The 19495-nt window shown below is 36.3% G+C and overlaps 1 protein-coding gene and 1 long non-coding RNA gene across 17 annotated transcripts in view; one reads left to right on the top strand and one right to left on the bottom strand.

Moving 5' to 3' along the window:
* Window positions 1-19495, top strand: part of DLG1 (discs large MAGUK scaffold protein 1) — a 267402-nt gene that overhangs the window by 68331 nt on the left and 179576 nt on the right. The gene's annotated exons all lie outside the window — the stretch shown is intronic.
* LOC110133742 (uncharacterized) overlaps window positions 13565-19495 on the bottom strand; it is a 41971-nt gene continuing 36040 nt past the window's right edge. The window contains exon 3 of the long non-coding RNA XR_011487234.1: window positions 13565-13608. This is a non-coding gene — a long non-coding RNA (uncharacterized lncRNA). The remainder of the gene's footprint in view (window positions 13609-19495) is intronic.

Here is a 19495-nt window from a genome sequence, read left to right as displayed (position 1 = left end):
GTGCATTCTTTACCACTGGTGCCACCTGGGAAACCCAAAGATAGGGGAAGAACTAAGGTGACTCAGACATAATTTTTACCTCATGAAGTTTTTGGATTAAATAAGCTAAATACTTGTGTTGTATGATTTTCAATAAAGGAAAGTTATTATTAAGCAAATAAAAGATGAACATGTATCACAGGTTGTATTCCATCCACTTATTAAGTGAGAGAACCAGTAAGATGCTAAATCAGGCTAGAGTGCATTTGTGAACCTAGATGTTTATAGGCAGTGTTAACATAGGATTGCTGAGTTAGATAGGAACAGGTTAATATCCAATAAGACCGTGAACTTAATCTTTGTAGTTACCTTTTCAACTGGGCAGAAATTATTGACTTCTGTACTGGATAAAAATTTGTAAGTTAAATGTATAACTTAGCTAAATCTGCATATTTTTTAAATCAATGGCAAAGAGTGAAATGAAGCACATTCCCTGAAATCAGGATTTTTTTAAACCTTAGCACTGTTGACATTTAGGGTTTGATAATTCTTTGTGGTGGGGTTGTGCATTGTATGACTTTTAGTAACATACTTGACTCCTACTCACTAGATGTCTGAGACCCTCCCTTCTCCAGTGTAGCAACAAGAATGTTCCAGACATTGTCAGATGTTCCCTGGGGGTCAAATTGTCCCTGGTTGAGAACCATTGCCCTAGATATTCTTAAGTGACCTTTGTACCCATATAACATTTTAGGGATCTGCTGTCTAATTTTCCCCTTTTTCCCATTTTTGGTAATTTTTATTACACATATAAAGCACTTTGCACACAATGCCTGACATGTAGTTGATAATTGTTAAATACTATTACTAACAATGATGACACTATTATTATTACTAACATCATGCAGCTTAAGCGGTTTGAAAGTCATTATTTATAGAATGTACTTCTGATACTGATTTATGAAAGAAAGAAAGTGAAGTTGCTCAGTCATGTCTGACTCTTTGCGACCCCATGGACTGTAGCCTGCCAGGCTCCTCCGTCCATGGGATTCTCCAGGCGAGAATACTAGAGTGGGTTGCCATTTCCTTCTCCAGACTGATTTATGAAGTGTTGTTAAAAGCAAACAAAAAAATCCCAAGATACTTCAATGCTTACCTGTCAGATTTACTCAGTTTCAAAACAGTCAAAATTAGGTTTGGGGTGTAAAGACCCAAATTCATGTTTCTCACAAATTTTAATCAAAAATATATTGCTTGAACCCTTTCATTTTCTTTAAAAATAAGACAAAACCCACTAATAATTCCTAATATTAATTAAAACAATCATAACAATTTTATTATAGTTGAGTATATTACATGTTTACATTTATTGTACAGTTAGCTCTGAGCTAAGCCTTGTTAAGGGCATAGGCTGATTAGATATATTTGAACTTTGCATAGCATTTTATTTAGTGAGACACATGCCAAAATTATGTACTTACTTATATAATTTAGGTGAACAGATGTGCACTTAATTTCCTGTGCTGAATTATCTTGAAATTGCAGTGCAGAACTGCAGGTACATGATCAATGAGACAAATGCCACATGTGCTCAAAAACTGGAGATGATGTTTTTGGAGACCTGCCAATTTTAGCTGAATAGTGTAAGTAAGTAAGTTCTTATAGATGAATGCCAGTATTAAAACTTGCTATACATTTGTGCTTCTGAATTTTTAAATTCAAAAGTATGAATATCAAAGTTTTAAAATAAAAGAACATCATTGGGACCCTTGAGGCACTGCAGTGAAATATCTTGAGAATTACAGTTTGATAGGCAAGAATACACAGAAAAACTATACCAAAAAGATCTTTGTGACCCAGATAACCACAATAGTGTGAACATTGATCTAGAGTCAGACATCCTGGAATGTGAAGTCCAGTGGGCCTTAGGAAGCATCACTACAGACAAACCTAGTGGAGGTGATGGAATTCCAGTTGAGCTATTTCAAATCCTAAAAGATGATGCTGTGAAAGTGCTGCACTCAACATGTCAGCAAATTTGGAAAACTCAGCAGCCACAGGACTGGAAAAGGTCAGTTTTCATTCCAATCCCAAAGAAAGGCAATGCCAAAGAATGCTCAAACTACCGCATAATTGCACCCATCTCACAAGCAAAGTAATGCTCAAAATTCTCCAAGGAGGCTTCAACAGTACATGAACCGTGAACTTCCAGATGTTCAAGCTGGATTTAGAAAAGGCAGAGGAACCAGAGATCAAATTGCCAACATCCGTTGGATCATCGAAAAAGCAAGAGTTCCAGAGAAACATCTATTTCTGCTTTATTGACTATGCCAAAGCCTTTGACTGTGTGGATCACAACAAACTGGAAAATTCTTCAAGAGATGGGAATACCAGACCACTTTACTTGCCACCTGAGAAATCTGTATACAGGTCAAGAAGCAACAGTTAGAACTGGACATGAAACAACAGACTGGTTCCACAAAGGGAAAGGAGTATGTCAAGGTTGTATATTGTCACCCTGCTTATTTGATGTCTATACAGAGTACATCATGCAAAATGCCCACCTGGATGAAGCACAAGCTAGAAGCAAGATTGCCAGGAGAAATATCAGTAACCTCAGATTCGCAGATGACACCACCCTTATGACAGAAAGCAAAGAATGAAAGAGCCTCTTGATGAAAGTGAAAGGAGTGAGTGAAAAAGTTGGCTTAAAGCTCAACATTCAGAAAACTAAGATCATGGCATTTGGTTCCATCACTTCATGGCGGGTAGGTGGGGAACAATGGAAACAGTGAGAGACAGTTTTTTTGGGCTCCCAAGTCACTGCAGATGGTGACTGCAGATATGAAATTAGAAGATGTTTGCTCCTTGGAAGAAAAGCTAAGACCAACCTAGACAGCATATTAAAAAGCAGAGACATTACTTTGTTAACAAAGATCCATCTAGTCAAGGCTGTGGTTTTTCCAGTTTCATGTGTGGATGTGAGAGTTGGACTGTAAAGAAAACTGAGCACTGAAGAATTGATGCTTTTGATCTGTGCTGTTGGAGAAGACTCTTGAGAGTCTCTTGGACTGCAAAGAGATCCAACTGGTCCATCCTAAAGGAAATCAGTCTTGAATGATCATTGGAAGGACTGATGCTGAAGCTGAAACTCCAGTACTTTGGCCACCTGATGCGAAGAACTGACTCATTTGAAAAGACCCTGATGCTGGGAAAGATAGAAGGCAGGAGGAGAAGGGGACGACAGAGGATGAGATGGTTGGACGGTATCACTGACTCAATGGACCTGAGTTTGGGTAAACTCTGGGAGTTGGTGATGGACAGGGAGGCCTGGCGTACTGCAGTCCATGGGTCGCAAAGAGTTGGACACGACTAAGCGACTGAACTGAACTGTAGTTCTGATTTAGTAAATTTGTTTTTAAATATATAGTCTTCTAAGGAGCACACTTTTTCTTTTCTTCATTAGATTTGACACTTGACCTTTCATTTAAGTTTCACAAAGTTCATGTGAGTTGTATAATTATCCACCAGGTAATTACTAGAGAGCCAGTCATTTTCTATCCTGTTTTAGAAGTGTAACCTAGTTTTAGCTCCTCCTTTCTCTTACCCTGATAAAAATTTTAGAAATGAGGCAGAATAGGGAATAATTCAGGAAATTAGAATTAAAAGTATCCTTGGACAGATGTGGGATTATGGTAGTGTTTGTTGTTGTTCTTGTTGTTGTTGTTTTTTAGCTTATTTTAATTGGAGGATAATTACTTTACAATATTGTGATGGTTTTTTACCATACATCAACATGAATCAGGTATACATGTATCCCCCCCATATAGTAGTGATTATTGATAAAGGAGTTGTTCCTGTTTTTTAGCTCACTGTCCTTGTGATATAGCAAAGTATACATGTCCACAAAAAGCTTTTGTTAATTAGAGATACAGGTGTTTGAGTACAAGTACATGAATTGTTAACTTTAGTTTTGTAAAATTCAACAGTCCTTATTAGCAATTATCCTGGTCATTTCCTAACTGCAATACACATATAGTGATTACAAAACCCCAAATATTGTGGAAGAAAGAAAAAATAATTGTGTAGGTGAAGAAATAAGTATTCTTTCATTGCTATCTAGCATTTTGCTATCACTGGTTAATATAGCTTCTAAGTTTAAATATTGACCTTTTTAATTATAGCAAAGCTATGGCATAAAAAGTAACATACAAGATTTTAAATATGCAATACTCTGAGAATGACATTGTCAGTGTTTTAATTGTTGGTTTGGATGTAATTAAGTAATTACACTTTCCTGCTAATGGGTTGATTTAATAGCCAAAGCACAGAAAATAATCTTTGAAAGAGCAGGTAAATCAGGGGTACATCAGTGAAATAAATTGCTTGACATTTTGTCTTTTTAAAACTTTCTGCATGGTATGGATATACATCAAAATAAATTCAGTAACATTTCTCAAAATTTTTAAGTTATTTTAATGTATTAAAAATATTTACATCTCTCTGAGCTTTTACACTGCCAAAGCTTAATTCTTTTATTATTCTCTTTAATTTTGCCAGATAATTGTTTTTTTATTTCTTGAATGATGTAGAGAATAATCAAATCACAAAATAGAAGTGATAAAGGCACGCTTTTTACCATTTTACTTTATTTTAATTTAGCATAGGATGTTTAGTATTGTAAGAAATCATCATGTCCAGTATGTTCTGGACTTACCTTTGGACTGTGTAATGAGTCCCTTGCTGCAACATTTTGCCCCTGCCCCCAAGGCAGTCAGTGTATATTTAAGCATAGTGGCTCTGCACCTGTTGTATTATTTTCTTAAGGAGGGGGTAGCAGTCCTTACATTGCAGCAGGTGGAGTTTCTATGATGAATCTGATCCTGGTTTTAAAAGATCTTAGAAGACCCTTACAAAGTAGTGCTGAATGAGTTGTTTCATTCTGGGAATTTGAAACAGGTTTATTACATAGGGAAAAGAAACAGCATCTTAATTCCTGCATTCTTAATATGCTGACCTGATCTCTGCTGGAGAATGCAACATTCTAATATTTTTTTTTAAAGAAAGAATGCTTTGCTTCTATATTAAATGTTCAAGACAATCAGCAAGCAACGTTTATCAAGATATTCTTCTGGGATTTCAGTTGATCCAAGACTGAGTGAAGTGCTCAGGGTCTGAAAAAAAATGTCTTCTAGCATCAAAAACTTCAATTGCTTTTCTCCGATGTTATGCCATTGTAAAGTAGGATGCACCAGCAGCACAGTATCTTTAATGTTTGGATGTAAGGTGGGTTTGAATAATATTTCTAAAAACACTTAGTTTTGAAATCCAGTAGTATTTCAGCAAAGAATTCAGGTTAGATGGTTTGGTTGACTAATTCATGGAATATAATTTCCTCTACTTTGTGAAGTCCAGTGGGCCTTAGGAAGCATGGCTACAAACAAAGCTAGTGGAGGTGATGGAATTCCAGTTGAGCTATTTCAAATCCTGAAAGGTGATGCTGTGAAGGTGCTGTACTCAATATGCCAGCAAATTTGGAAAACTCAGCTGTGGGCACAGGACTGGACAAGGTCAGTTTTCATTCCAATCCCTAAGGCAAAGCCAAAGAATGTTCAAACTACCACACAATTGCACTCATCTCACTAGTAAAGTAATGATCAAAATTCTCCAAGCCAGGCTTCAGCAATATGTGAACTGTGAACTTCCAGATGTTCAAGCTAGTTTTAGAAAAGGCAGAGGAACCAGAGATCAAATTGCCAACATCTGCTGGATCATCGAAAAAGCAAGAGAGTTCCAGAAAAACATCTATTTCTGCTTTATTTGACTATGTCAAAGCCTTTGACTGTGTGGTTCCCAATAAACTGAGGAAAATTCTTCAAGAGATGGGAATACCAGACCACCTGACCTGCTTCTTGAGACATCTGTATGCAGGTCAGGAAGCAGCAGTTAGAACTGGACATGGAACAACAGGCTAGTTCCAAATAGGAAAAGGAGTACATCAAGGCTATGTATTGTCACCCTGCATATTTAATTTATATGTAGAGTACATCATGAGAAACGCTGGGCTGGATGAAAGACAAGCTGGAGTCAAGATTGGCAGGAGAAATACCAATAACCTCAGATATGCAGATGACACCACCCTTATGGGCAGAAAGTGAAGAAGAACTAAAGAGCCTCTTGATGAAAGTGAATGAGGAGAGTGAAAAAGTTGGTTTAAAGCTCAACATTCAGAAAACGAAGATCACGCCATCCGGTCCCATCACTTCATGGCAAATAGATGGGGAAACAGTGGCTGACTTTATTCTTTTGGGCTCCAAAATCACTGCAGATGGTGATTGCAGCCTTGAAATTAAGACACTTACTCCTTGGAAGGAAAGTTATGACCAACCTAGACAGCATATTAAAAAGCAGAGACAACTAAAAAAAAAAAAAAAAAGCAGAGACATTACTTTGTCAACAAAGATCCATCTAGTCAAGGCTATGGTTTTTCCAGTAGTCATGTGTGGATGTGAGAGTTGGACTGTAAAGAAAACTGAGCACTGAAGAATTGATGCTTTTGAACTGTGGTGTTGGAGAAGACTCTTGAGAGTTCCTTAGACTGCAAGAAGATCCAACCAGTCCATCCTAAAGGAGATCAGTCCTGGGTGTTCATTGGAAGGACTGATGCTGAAGCTGAAATTCCCAATACTTTGGCCACCTGATGCAAAGAGCTGACTCATTTGAAAAGACCCTGGTCCTGGGAAAGATTGAAGGCAGGAGGAGAAGGGGACTACAGAGGATGAGATGGTTGGATGGCATCACCGACTCAATGGACATGAGTTTGGGTAAACTCCGGGAGTTGCTAATGGACAGGGAGGCCTGGCGCGCTGCGGTTCATGGGATCGCAAAGAGTCGGACACGACTGAGCGACTGAACTGAACTTTGTGTCGCTAACGCAAGTAAAGAATTGGTTTGTATACTGTGAAAGTGTTATAGAAGAATTATTTTTTTAAAGCTGTATGTAAACTATCATTATCCATTAATGAAAATTAATTATTGACTTGTATGTTTTGCTACTGTGGCAAATTAAATATGCTGTAAAACAACATTAATATGCACAACTTGAAATGCCTTCTAAAATCTTCTTGATGAGAGAAATTATTGGTGGCAGGTTTTGTGTTTAATGTCATTGGCTTTGTAATTTGAGTCCTAAATCAAATGTTAATATTAAATTTTGTAGAGGGGGGGGGAAAGCTTTTAAATAATACAATCAACAAAAGAAACATGACCCTACCTGTACCTATAATAGTGTATGATTTAAAGCAAAGTTAAAAGCAGGAAGAATTTTCTAATTAATACAGTATTATTTTTGAAGTGTGTTTTTGAATGAAACCTTAGTTTTTATAAGATTGAAACTTCCCAGTTGATGATGTGAAGAGGTCTCCAAATTGCTAATTGACTAAAAAAATTATACTGAAACCATTTTTTATCCATTTATTTGAGAATATATTGCTTTTCTGGCCATATAAGGCTTTTATTTCTTCCCATTTGAAACTCTTTGCAGTGTCACAAAAATCTTATTTTTCTAATGATATTTCAGAACTTTTCTGAAACATTTTCTCAAACATGGAAAGGTTGTTTAGGAAAAATATGCTGCTTATGGAAACAGATTTTTTACAAGTTTAAGATTTTTATTGGTCATTAAATTTGTACTTTTGTAAAATTCATATTCATGATTTAAATAGCTCAAGTTATATTTTTGTTTTTCCCTCAGTCTTAAGCCTACTTTTTTTTCATGTAACGTGTGCAACAGAATATCTTAGGAGAAGGCTTTTGAATTTTTTAGTTAACCACATTAAAATTTTTCCTTTTTTTGTACTTAGGCAAATTAAATACCTTGTGAATTAGTATCTTTTAATAATGCTGTCCTTATCATAGTATCAGTTTTAGAAAAGTGACATGAAAAAGTGAAAGTGTTAGTTTTTCAATTGTGTCTGACTCTTTGCAGACCTCATGAGCTATAGCCCTCCAGGCTCCTCTGTCCTTGAAATTCTCCATGCAAGAATACTGGAGTGGGTTGTCTCTTCCTTCTCCAGGGGATCTTCCACACCCAGGGGTTGAATCTGGTCTTCTGCCTTACAGGCAGATTTCTTAAAGTCTGAGCCACCAGGGAAGCCCTGTGTCTGGACTTCAACTCTTATCACCACCACCCCCATCATTCCCTTAAACCACTTTAGATCCTGTGGGTCACAAAATGCCACTTGAGGTTCTTGTTTGCCCTCTAGTGGGAAAACAGAAAATGTTTTATTGAAAATGTTTTGTGGTGGTCATGCTCTGTAAGTTAAAATAATTAAAAGGTCATTTATGTCATTAAACTTGTCTACTTAGGAAATCATTAGATAATTTATTTTGTATAGTAAAAAGAATGGTTTTTCTTTGCTTAAACTTTTGTGGATAGAATTTTTAAAGACTTTCCCCCAAGTTCTTTGAATTATGCAGCAAATAGTGTTGATAAAAGACTATACAGGTTTTCCCTACTATCCAAAAGTAGAGCATTCCTATGAAACCCTTCCAAAAGCCAAAAGAGGCAATTATCCTAGGACATATCTTACTAAATGGAGATGGGAAATAAAATTGAGGTGAAGCACAGATACTCACAGACACAGTTCAAAGCTATGGCAGCTTGACTGAGGTGCTGAGTATAGTTCCTAGGAAAGGGTCTTAGTGGTGCTACTCACTGCTTGCGGTGCACATAGCTGTAACACCAGAGAAGCCCTCCTCTGTAACAGCTCACTGCAAAGCAAATGATGAATGCTGTTTTCACTTTTTGCCTTTTTTTCATATAATCCACAATCCTCTTGAAATTTCTTCAAGTAAGGAATACAAGTGATAGTGTAGGTCTTTATAAAAGCGAAGTGGCCTAAAGTGAACTTTCATAAAGCGGAAGAGTACCCGTATACAGAAATAAATCTCCTAAGACTGCAGGTGTCCGAGTTACATTTGTCATTAGTATATTTTTAAATATTCAGAATTCATCATTTAAAGTTTTATATTTAAATTCAACTAAAATTAGATTTAAATGTTTAATATGCAGTAAAGCAGAACACTTTTGGGGAGAACAGGAGAAATTACTAACAAAAGGTGAAATTAACCCACAACTTTTGGTTAATACATATTAAAAGTAGCTTGCAACAATAAGAGTAAATCTTACTTTCCAGTGCATAAGCATAATATCAGTACTGTGCATGAGTTTTATTTTCTGTATTGCTAGTGCTTTTAAAAACATCAATTCTTGTTTGCTTACTTACTTTATAGGTAAATAGAAAGTAATACACGCATGTAATTTCAAAATTACATTTTAAAAATAAACTACATATTTTCATTTGTGGCTGTGAACTTTTGAAAAGTAATAAAAGCACCACCTTGTTTGTTGGAAATGAAGTATCTTTTTTTTTTAACAGTCAGATTTCTGTGTGACTAGAGCGTACTCTTATCGTACAATTCTTTTTGAGACAACCATCCAAGACAGTTACATTAATAGGTCATTGTGAGGAAGGAGTCGACTATTAAAGCATCCATGTGAGTAGGTAGGGAGAGTAGTAGCATCAAAGGCAAGTTGCTTTCTAGTGTCAGTCTCCAGAAAAAGCTTTGATTATCTTACATCTCTAGTATTAGAACTCAAGAGTAAAGCCCCTGGGTAATGTAGAGCAAATGCAGAGTACCCAGATTCTTACACAGGTTACAGAGTTGTCTGGGGTGCGTTCCCTTAGGGCTCGATGTTAACAGACTGAGAAAATTTATTGTGCCAGAGTGTGCCCACTCTAGATCAACTTTGCTATTTCAAAATAATAGGTGCAATAAGTCTAGAGCCTAAGATTCCCTGAGAGAAAATTAGCTGTGTTAGTAAGATCAGAAACTTTTATTTTGTAAAGTAATTTTTTTTTTTATTCTTATCTAATATATTTAAAAGAGTAGAAGCTCTTCTGAGTTCTTGCTTTTACCAGCTGTCCCTAAGGGAAGCCATCATAAAGCTTTTTGTAATAAAACTTTAAATCTTATTTGGTGGCAGTAGTTAATAAAGTGAGAGAATCCCAGAGAGAACTCAACGCAACCAGTAAAAAGTCAGGAATGTTTTTGTGACTGTCTTTTCCTCACAGAAAGATCCTCCAAGACGCTAAACTTTGGTGGTTCTATTTTATTAGAAGAGGCGCAGTTCCCTTACAGCTTTGGTTCTTGGCCTAGGATACAGGTAGCTTCAAGATAAACATGATGTGTTAATGGATATAGAACAGTATATATTTGTGTGTGTGTGTATATATGTAATCAGTTTTCTTGAATGTATTCTTAAATAAGAAGAGACTAAAATATTTTCATATTGAAACTTGTGATATATCATTTGAATAGGTTAATGTATAATTTCTTTAGATAATTGGTATGTTAATTATATTTGTGGAATTCATATAAGATAAAAGGTAAGGCTTTTAGGAAGTATTACATGTATGGCTATGACTCCTTGCTGTATATGTCTTCATATTCTTGAAGTGATGATTTATTTATTTATTGTTATTAGAAGATATTTAGTAGGGAAGGTTGAGAAGCACTGTCTTACTGTTCTATAATTACCTTCCCCTTCTCACTCCCTCCTATCCACTCCCCTTCCCTGTAGGGAAAAAGTCTTACAGCATAGATTTGACCAGTAATGGTCCATTTACTTTGCTTAGTTTGAGTCATGCTTAAAGATCGTATTTGCAAATAATTAAATACTAGGCTGACAATGGCTTTGAAACAAGTGCCCCCCCCCCCCCCCAGTTATAATCAACTTGCAAGTGTTTAGCTGCTACAGCTGCTGACATCTCTGCCTTTCTCTTGGTCTTTGCCTCATTGAAAGGTAACTGTTGGAGCTGTAGCCCTAAAAACAGAAAGAAGTGGGAAGGAGGAAAGAGTGTGGTATATAAAGCAACACTGCATCTGCTTCTATTTACTTAGTAGTAAGGGAAAGTAAGAAACTTAGTATTTAGCTTTTATAGCCTCTATATTAGAGAAAAGCAAAGAAAACATTGTAATATTAGGTGAAGCAACTTACAGAGTCTGAGTTAATGATAAGTACAGTTTTTTAAACTGAAATCTCATTAATTGCAACATCTGCTAATAGATGTTGCTAATCAAGTGTGTCTGTTTAGTTGAAATAAAGTAAGGGCCAGTTGGAGCTCTTTTCACTTCTTTTACTTCTTTGCTACAACCTTCAGAAGCAAAGGTAAACTTGTGAAAACCTATTTTTGGATTAGTTCTGTACATGCTGAAGTATAAGGAGCATGTCCCTTTAGCCTTCAGTCCAGTTTACTAAGCATTAATAGGTGACTTAAAATATTCATACTTAAGAATACATTTTCAAAATAGACACAAATTGAGGAATACTCTAATGAATGACCAATGGCAAACTTCCTTTTAATTGGTTAAGAATAATGTTTAATAGTAATGTTAAATGCCTTATGTTAAAGCTAAGTTTCCTCTAATTTTTTTTCCTAACATTGAATATACTTTTCTCTTGGCTTTGTTGCAAGACTTTAACACTGAATGGACATCTTTAGTGTACTGTTTTGTTTTGTTTGACTGCACCATGCAGCTTGTGGGACCTTAGTTCCCCAAACCTAGGCCCTCAGCAGTGAGAGCATGAAGCCCTAACCATTGGACTGATAGGGAATTCCCTGGAAACCACCCCCCCTCCCCCTTTTTTTGTTGTTGATTGACTGCATGGTTTCTCTGAAGAAGGAAAGGTATTCTTCAGTAACTCCAGGACTTCGGTTAATTCTTCAGTGTTTCAGGATACTGTGTTAAATTCCTTCCTTAAAGTGAATATTTAAATTAAATAATTATTTCATGTATTGGTAGATAGTTTCTAGTAGCAGGTTGCTGGTAGAACTAGGCCCATAATAAGTCTACATGTAGAAATAGTTGCTTATTTTCCTTCATATCCATTTAGAACTGTATATGGTGATGTATTGGGCTTGCCAGGTGGCGCTAGTGTGAAGAACACGCCTGCCAATGCAGGAAACATAAGAGACATGGGTTAGATACCTGGATCCAGAAGATCCCCTGGAGGATCTTCCAGTATTCTTGCCTGGAGAATTTCATGGATAGAGCAGCCTGGTGGGCTACAGTCCATAGGGTCGCTAAGAGTCGGACATGACTAAAGCGACTGAGCACGCGTGCATGTGATGATGTGTTAATGACTAGGCTTTCAATTTCTTTATTTATTACCTTTGAATGAAGTTGCTCTTATGTTCCTTTAAGAATGTATTGTTTTTAAGTATATATATATGTAATTTTCTTTTTCACAGTTGTTACAAATGGGAAACTTGACAAGTTTTGAAAGGATATTCTAAATTTAAGAGAAGCACTTGTTTGATTATATAACATTGAAATAGTGGAATTGTTTCAGGAAGTTACAACAGTATATATGTCTTTTATAATTTTATAAAGAAAATCAGTCATTGATTGACTCATTCATTCATGCATTCTCCCATTATTCATTCAGTAATTATTTATTGAATATCTGTGCTGTGGAAATAGAGCAGTGAACAAAGGAAATGCTGCTTTAATTAGAAATTCTGTCAGCAAGAATGTTGGGATAAAAACAGAATAGCTGTAGTGTGCATAATTAATGATTGCTTTTTAAGCTCTCTGTTAGTTTGCTAAGGCTGTTGTTACAAAATATACACTGAATGGCTTAAACAACAAAGTTTTATTTTCTCACTCTTCTGGAAGCTAAAATCCAAGATGCTGGCAGAATTGACTTTTTTCTCTTACGTCTCTTTCTCCGTAGTTTGCAGATGGCAGTCCTCTCACTGCCTTTTATCATCCGGTTTCCTTTGTGCACAGGCGCCCCCTGGTGTGTCTCTCAGTGTGTTCACATTTCTTAGAAGAACACCAGTCATATTGGATTATTATACCCTACTGGCTTCATTTTAACAGAATCATTTCTTAAAAAGCCCTGTCTTGAAATACAGTCCTATTTTAAGGTACTGGGACCCTAGGGTTTCAACAGATGAATTTTAGATCATACAGTTCAACCTCAAACAAGGACCTTATTAAGGAAAAATTGGAATTCAAAGTTCCACAAACATGTGACGGAAATTTTTAATGTAGAACATTTATGATATATCACATCCTGGAAAGCATTTTATTGTGAAGTTTACTGAGCGTTCAAAAACCTTGTTTGAACATATGCTATCAGTAGTGATTGCCCAAAGAATAAGTAAGGGTGCTCTGATTTTTAAATATTTATTTTAAAAATTACTTGAATTTTTCAGATTAAGAAAGTCAGTGTAGCCTCTGCTTCTCAATTTGGCCACCCTATTCCTATTTGCTACTACCAAAGAAGAAATTTCTTGATCTTATATTTGTGAATGGAAGGTAGGAAAGAAGATAAAGAATATTTTGGTATTCAGAGTTTTAATTTCTATATACACATATGCATGTGTATGTGTGTTTGGCTGTCTATGTTTGGGGGAACCTAACATAATCTATATTGTAAGGATTTCAAGTTTTTAAACAAGGAAAAAGTACTGATATTTGGAATACAACCTGTTCATCAATTGGAAATTATCTGTAAAATTGTGCAGCAATAGAAGTTGTAGTTTCTGGTTCATCCTGCAGAGATAGAAAATAATAACTTAAAAAAAAAGAAAATAAGAACTTTTGTTCAACAGTATGTTTTGAGGAGTGAAGCAAATTGGCTGTTTTTCTGGACTTAAAGTCCAAGAGTGTGTTTGTTCTGATAGTATAACTATGGGGATTTTTGTTTAAAGGAAAAACAAATTTATTTAAGCTATCTTTGCCATTTGCTAGAATTAAAAATACATATAAAGGACATCTTCCCCTGAATTTTATAGTCATTAAAACCACTGGGAGCTCCTGGCAGAATTTTTAAAGGTATCCTCAGTTGGTTTTAGAAGGAAAAAAGCCATGCAAGTTTGACATATTTCACAAATTTTTTTCTTTCTTTTTAATTGAAATATATTTGATTTATAATATTAGTCTTGGATGTACAACATCTGTCAGTCTTTTCATAGATTAGACTCAATTTAAAGTTATTATAAAATATTGGCTGTATTCCCTGTACTGTACCATATGTCTTTATAACTTACTTATTTTACACTTAGTAATTTGTACCTCACATTTAAAGTGAGTAATGATTCTTGTAAATTCCATTATGTCCTTTACATTATTCTCATAAAGGTAGGTATCTGCTATACAGACTGCCTTGATCATTTCTTGATGAAGGTGAAAGAGGAGAATAAAAAAGCTGGCTTAAAACTCAGCATTCGAAAAACTAAGATCATGGCATCTGGTCCCATTGCCTCATGGCACATAGAAGGGAAGAAAGTAGAAGCAGTGACAGATTGTATTTTCTTGGGCTCCAGAATCACTGTGGATGATGACTGCAGCCATGAAATAAAAGACGCTTGCTCCTTGGAAGGAAAGCTATGACAAGCCTAGACAGTGTATTAAAAAGGAGAGACATCATTTTGCTGACAAAGGTCCGTATAATTAAAGCTATGGGTTTTTCAGTAGTTATGCATAGATGTGAGATCTGGACCATGAAGAGGGCAGAGTGCCAAAGAATTAATGTTTTTGAATTGTGGTGCTGAAGAAGACTCTTGAGAGTCCCTTGGACTGCACAATCAAACCAGTCCATCCTAAAGGAGATCAACTCTGAATATTCATTGGAAGGACTGATGCTGAAGCTCTTTGGCCACCTGATGCAAAGAGCTGACTCATTGGAAAAGACCGTGATTCTGGGAAAGATTGAGGGCAGCAGGAGAAGAGAGTGACAGAGGATGAGATGGTTGGATGGCATCACCGACTCAATGGACAGGAGTTTGAGCACACTCCAGGAGTGGATGAAGGACAGCTGCAGTCCATGGGGTCACAAAGAGTCAGACTTAGGTACTGAACAACAATACAAAGTTGCAAGGATTTGTACTTAGGTTTTCTTAAGACTTTTTTTTTTTCTTCTTTCTTTGACATTTTTTTTTTCCATTTATTTTTATTAGTTGGAGGCTAATTACTTTACATCATTGCAGTGGTTTTTGTCATACATTGAAATGAATTAGCCATGGATTTACATGTATTCCCCATCCCAGTCCCCCCACCCACCACCCACATCCACCCGATCCCTCTAGGTCTTCCCAGTGCACCAGGCCCGAGCACTTGTCTCATGCACCCAACCTGGGCTGGTGATCTGTTTCACCCTAGATAATATACATGTTTCGATGCTGTTCTCTTGAAACATCCCACCCTCGCCTTCTCCCAGAGTCCACAAGTCTGTTCTATACATCTGAGTCTCTTTTTCTGTTTTGCATATAGGGTTATCGTTACCATCTTTCTAAAGTCCATATATATGTGTTAGTATACTGTAATGGTCTTTATCTTTCTGGCTTACTTCGCTCTGTATAATGGGCTCCAGTTTCATCCATCTCATTAGAAATGAATTCTTTTTAATGGCTGAGTAATATTCCATGGTGTATATGTACCACAGCTTCCTCATCCATTCGTCTGCTGATGGGCATCTAGGTTGCTTCCATGTCCTGGCTATTATAAACAGTGCTGCGATGAACATTGGGGTGCACGTGTCTCTTTCAGATCTGGTTTCCTCGGTGTGTATGCCCAGAAGTGGGATTGCAGGGTCATATGGCAGTTCTGTTTCCAGCTTTTTAAGAAATCTCCACACTGTTTTCCATAGTGGCTGTACTAATTTGCATTCCCACCAACAGTGTAAGAGGGTTCCCTTTTCTCCACACCCTCTCCAGCATTTATTGCCTGTAGACTTTTGGATAGCAGCCATCCTGACTGGCGTATAATGGTACCTCATTGTGGTTTTGATTTGCATTTCTCTGATAATGAGTGATGTTGAGCATCTTTTCATGTATTTTTTTTTTTGCCATCCATATGTCTTCCTTGGAGAAATGTCTATTTAGTTCTTTGGCCCATTTTTTGACTGGGTCATTTATTTTTCTGGAGTTGAGCTGGAGGAGTTGCTTGTATATTTTTGAGATTAATCTTTTGTCTGTTGCTTTGTTTGCTGTTATTTTCTACCAATCTGAGGGCTGTCTTTTCACCTTGCTTATAGTTTCCTTTGTTGTGCAAAAGCTTTTAAGTTTCATTAGGTCCCATTTGTTTATTTTTGCTTTTGTTTCTAAAATTCTGGGATGTGGGTCATAGAGGATCCTGCTGTGATTTATGTCGGAGAGTGTTTTGCCTATGTTCTCTTCTAGGAGTTTTATAGTTTCTGTTCTTACATTTAGATCTTTAATCCATTTTGAGTTTATTTTTGTATATGGTGTTAGAAAGTGTTCTAGTTTCATTCTTTTACAAGTGGTGACCAGTTTTCCCAGCACCACTTGTTAAAGAGGTTGTTTTTTTTCCATTGTATATCCTTGCCTCCTTTGTCGAAGATAAGGTGACCATAGGTTCGTGGATTTATCTCTGGGCTTTCTATTCTGTTCCATTGATCTATATTTCTGTCTTTGTGCCAGTACCATACTGTCTTGATGACTGTGGCTTTGTAGTATAGTCTGAAGTCAGGCAGGTTGATTCCTCCAGTTCCATTCTTCTGTCTCAAGGTTACTTTGGCTATTTGAGGTTTTTTGTATTTCCATACAAATTGTGAAATTATTTGTTCTAGTTCTGTGAAAAATACTGTTGGTAGTTTGATAGGGATTGCATTGAATCTATAGATTGCTTTGGGTAGTATAGCCATTTTGACAATATTGATTCTTCCAATCCATGAACACGGTATATTTCTCCATCTGTTTGTGTCCTCTTTGATTTCTTTCATCAGTGTTTTATAGTTTTCTATGTATAGGTCTTTTGTTTCTTTAGGTAGATATACTCCTAAGTATTTTATTCTTTTTGTTGCAATGGTGAATGGTATTGTTTCCTTAATTTCTCTTTCTGTTTTCTCATTGTTAGTGTATAGGAATGCAAGAGATTTCTGTGTGTTAATTTTATATCCTGCAACTTTACTGTATTCGTTGATTAGCTCTAGTAATTTTCTGGTAGAGTCTTCAGGGTTTTCTATGTAGACGATCATGTCATCTGCAAACAGAGTTTCACTTCTTCTTTTCCTATCTGGATTCCTTTTACTTCTTTTTCTGCCCTGATTGCTGTGGCCAACACTTCCAAAACTATGTTGAATAGTAGTGGTGAGAGTGGGCACCCTTGTCTTGTTCCTGATTTCAGGGGAAATGCTTTCAGTTTTTCACCATTGAGGGTGATGCTTGCTGTGGATTTGTCATATATAGCTTTTATTATGTTGAGGTATGTTCCTTCTATTCCTGCTTTATGGAGAGTTTTAATCATAAATGGATGTTGAATTTTGTCAAAGGCTTTTTTGCATCTATTGAGATAATCATATGGTTTTTATCTTTCAATTTGTTAATGTGGTGTATTACATTGATTGATTTGCGGATATTAAAGAATCCTTGCATTCCTGGGATAAAGCCCACTTGGTCATGGTGTATGATTTTTTTAATATGTTGTTGGATTCTGTTTGCTAGAATTTTGTTAAGGATTTTTGCATCTATGTTCATCAGTGATATTGGCCTGTAGTTTTCTTTTTTTGTGGCATCTTTGTCTGGTTTTGGAATTAGGGTGATGGTGGCCTCATAGAATGAGTTTGGAAGTTTCCCTTCTGCAATTTTCTGGAAGAGTTTGAGTAAGATAGGTGTTAGCTCTTCTCTAAATTTTTGGTAGAATTCAGCTGTGAAGCCATCTGGTCCTGGGCTTTTGTTTGCTGGAAGATTTCTGATTACAGTTTCAATTTCCTTGCTTGTGATGGGTTTGTTAAGATCTTCTATTTCTTCCTGGTTCAGTTTTGGAAAGTTATACTTCTCTAAGAACTTGTCCATTTCTTCCAAGTTGTCCATTTTATTGGCATAGAGCTGCTGGTAGTAGTCTCTTATGATCCTTTGTATTTCAGTGTTGTCTGTTGTGATCTCTCCATGTTCATTTCTAATTTTGTTAATTTGGTTCTTCTCCCTTTGTTTCTTAATGAGTCTTGCTAATGGTTTGTCAATTTTGTTTATTTTTTCAAAAAACCAGCTTTTAGCTTTGTTGATTTTTGCTATGGTCTCTTTAGTTTCTTTTGCATTTATTTCTGCCCTAATTTTTAAGATTTCTTTCCTTCTACTAACCCTGGGGTTCTTCATTTCTTCCTCCTCTAGTTGCTTTAGGTGTAGAGTTAGGTTATTTATTTGACTTTTTTCTTGTTTCTTGAGGTAGGCCTGTAATGCTATGAATCTTCCCCTTAGCACTGCTTTTACAGTGTCCCATAGGTTTTGGGTTGTTGTGTTTTCATTTTCATTCATTTCTATGCATATTTTGATTTCTTTTTTTATTTCTTCTCTGATTTGTTGGTTATTCAGAAGCGTGTTGTTTAGCCTCCATATGTTTGAATTTTTAATAATTTTTTTCCTGTAATTGAGATCTAATCTTACTGCACTGTGGTCAGAAAAGATGACTGGAATGATTTCAGTTTTTTTGAATTTACCAAGACTAGATTTATGGCCCAGGATGTGATCTATTCTGGAGAAGGTTCCGTGTGCACTTGAGAAAAAGGTGAAGTTGATTGTTTTGGGGTGAAACGTCCTATGGATGTCAATTAGGACTAGCTGGTCCATTGTGTCCTTTAAAGTTTGTGTTTCCTTGCTCATTTTCTGTTTAGTTGATCTATCCATAGTTGTGACTGGGGTATTAAAGTCTCCTACTATTATTGTGTTACTATTAATTTCCTCTTTCATACTCGTTAGCATTTGCCTTACATATTGCAGTGCTCCTATGTTGGGTGCATATATATTTATAATTGTTATATCTTCTTCTTGGATTGATCCTTTGATCATTATGTAGTGTCCATCTTTGTCTCTTTTCACAGCCTTTATTTGAAAGTCTATTTTATCTGATATGAGTATTGCGACTCCTGCTTTCTTTTGGTCTCCGTTTGTGTGGAATATTTTTTTCCAGCCCTTCACTTTTAGTCTGTATGTGTCCCTTGTTTTGAGGTGGGTCTCTTGTAGACAGCATATATAGGGGTCTTGCTTTTGTATCCATTCAGCCAGCCTTTGTCTTTTGGTTGGGGCATTCAACCCATTTACATTTAAGGTAATTATTGATAGGTGTGGTCCCGTTGCCATTTACTTTGTTGTTTTGGGTTCACATTTATACAACCTTTCTGTGTTTCCTGTCTAGAGAAGATCCTTTAGCATTTGTTGAAGAGCTGGTTTGGTGGTGCTGAATTCCCTCAGCTTTTGCTTGTCTGTAAAGCTTTTGAGTTCTCCTTCATATCTGAATGAGATCCTTGCTGGGTAGAGTAATCTAGGTTGTAGGTTATTCTCTTTCATTACTTTAAGTATGTCCTGCCATTCCCTTCTGGCCTGAAGGGTTTCTATTGATAGATCAGCTTTTATCCTTATGGGAATCCCTTTGTGTGTTATTTGTTGTTTCTCCCTTGCTGCTTTCAATATTTGTTCTTTGTGTT

Source organism: Odocoileus virginianus, chromosome 4 (genome assembly GCF_023699985.2).
Source record: "Odocoileus virginianus isolate 20LAN1187 ecotype Illinois chromosome 4, Ovbor_1.2, whole genome shotgun sequence".
Lineage (NCBI taxonomy): Eukaryota > Metazoa > Chordata > Mammalia > Artiodactyla > Cervidae > Odocoileus > Odocoileus virginianus.
Note: the sequence above shows the minus strand (reverse complement) of the source record. Positions and strands in the feature narration are given on the sequence as shown.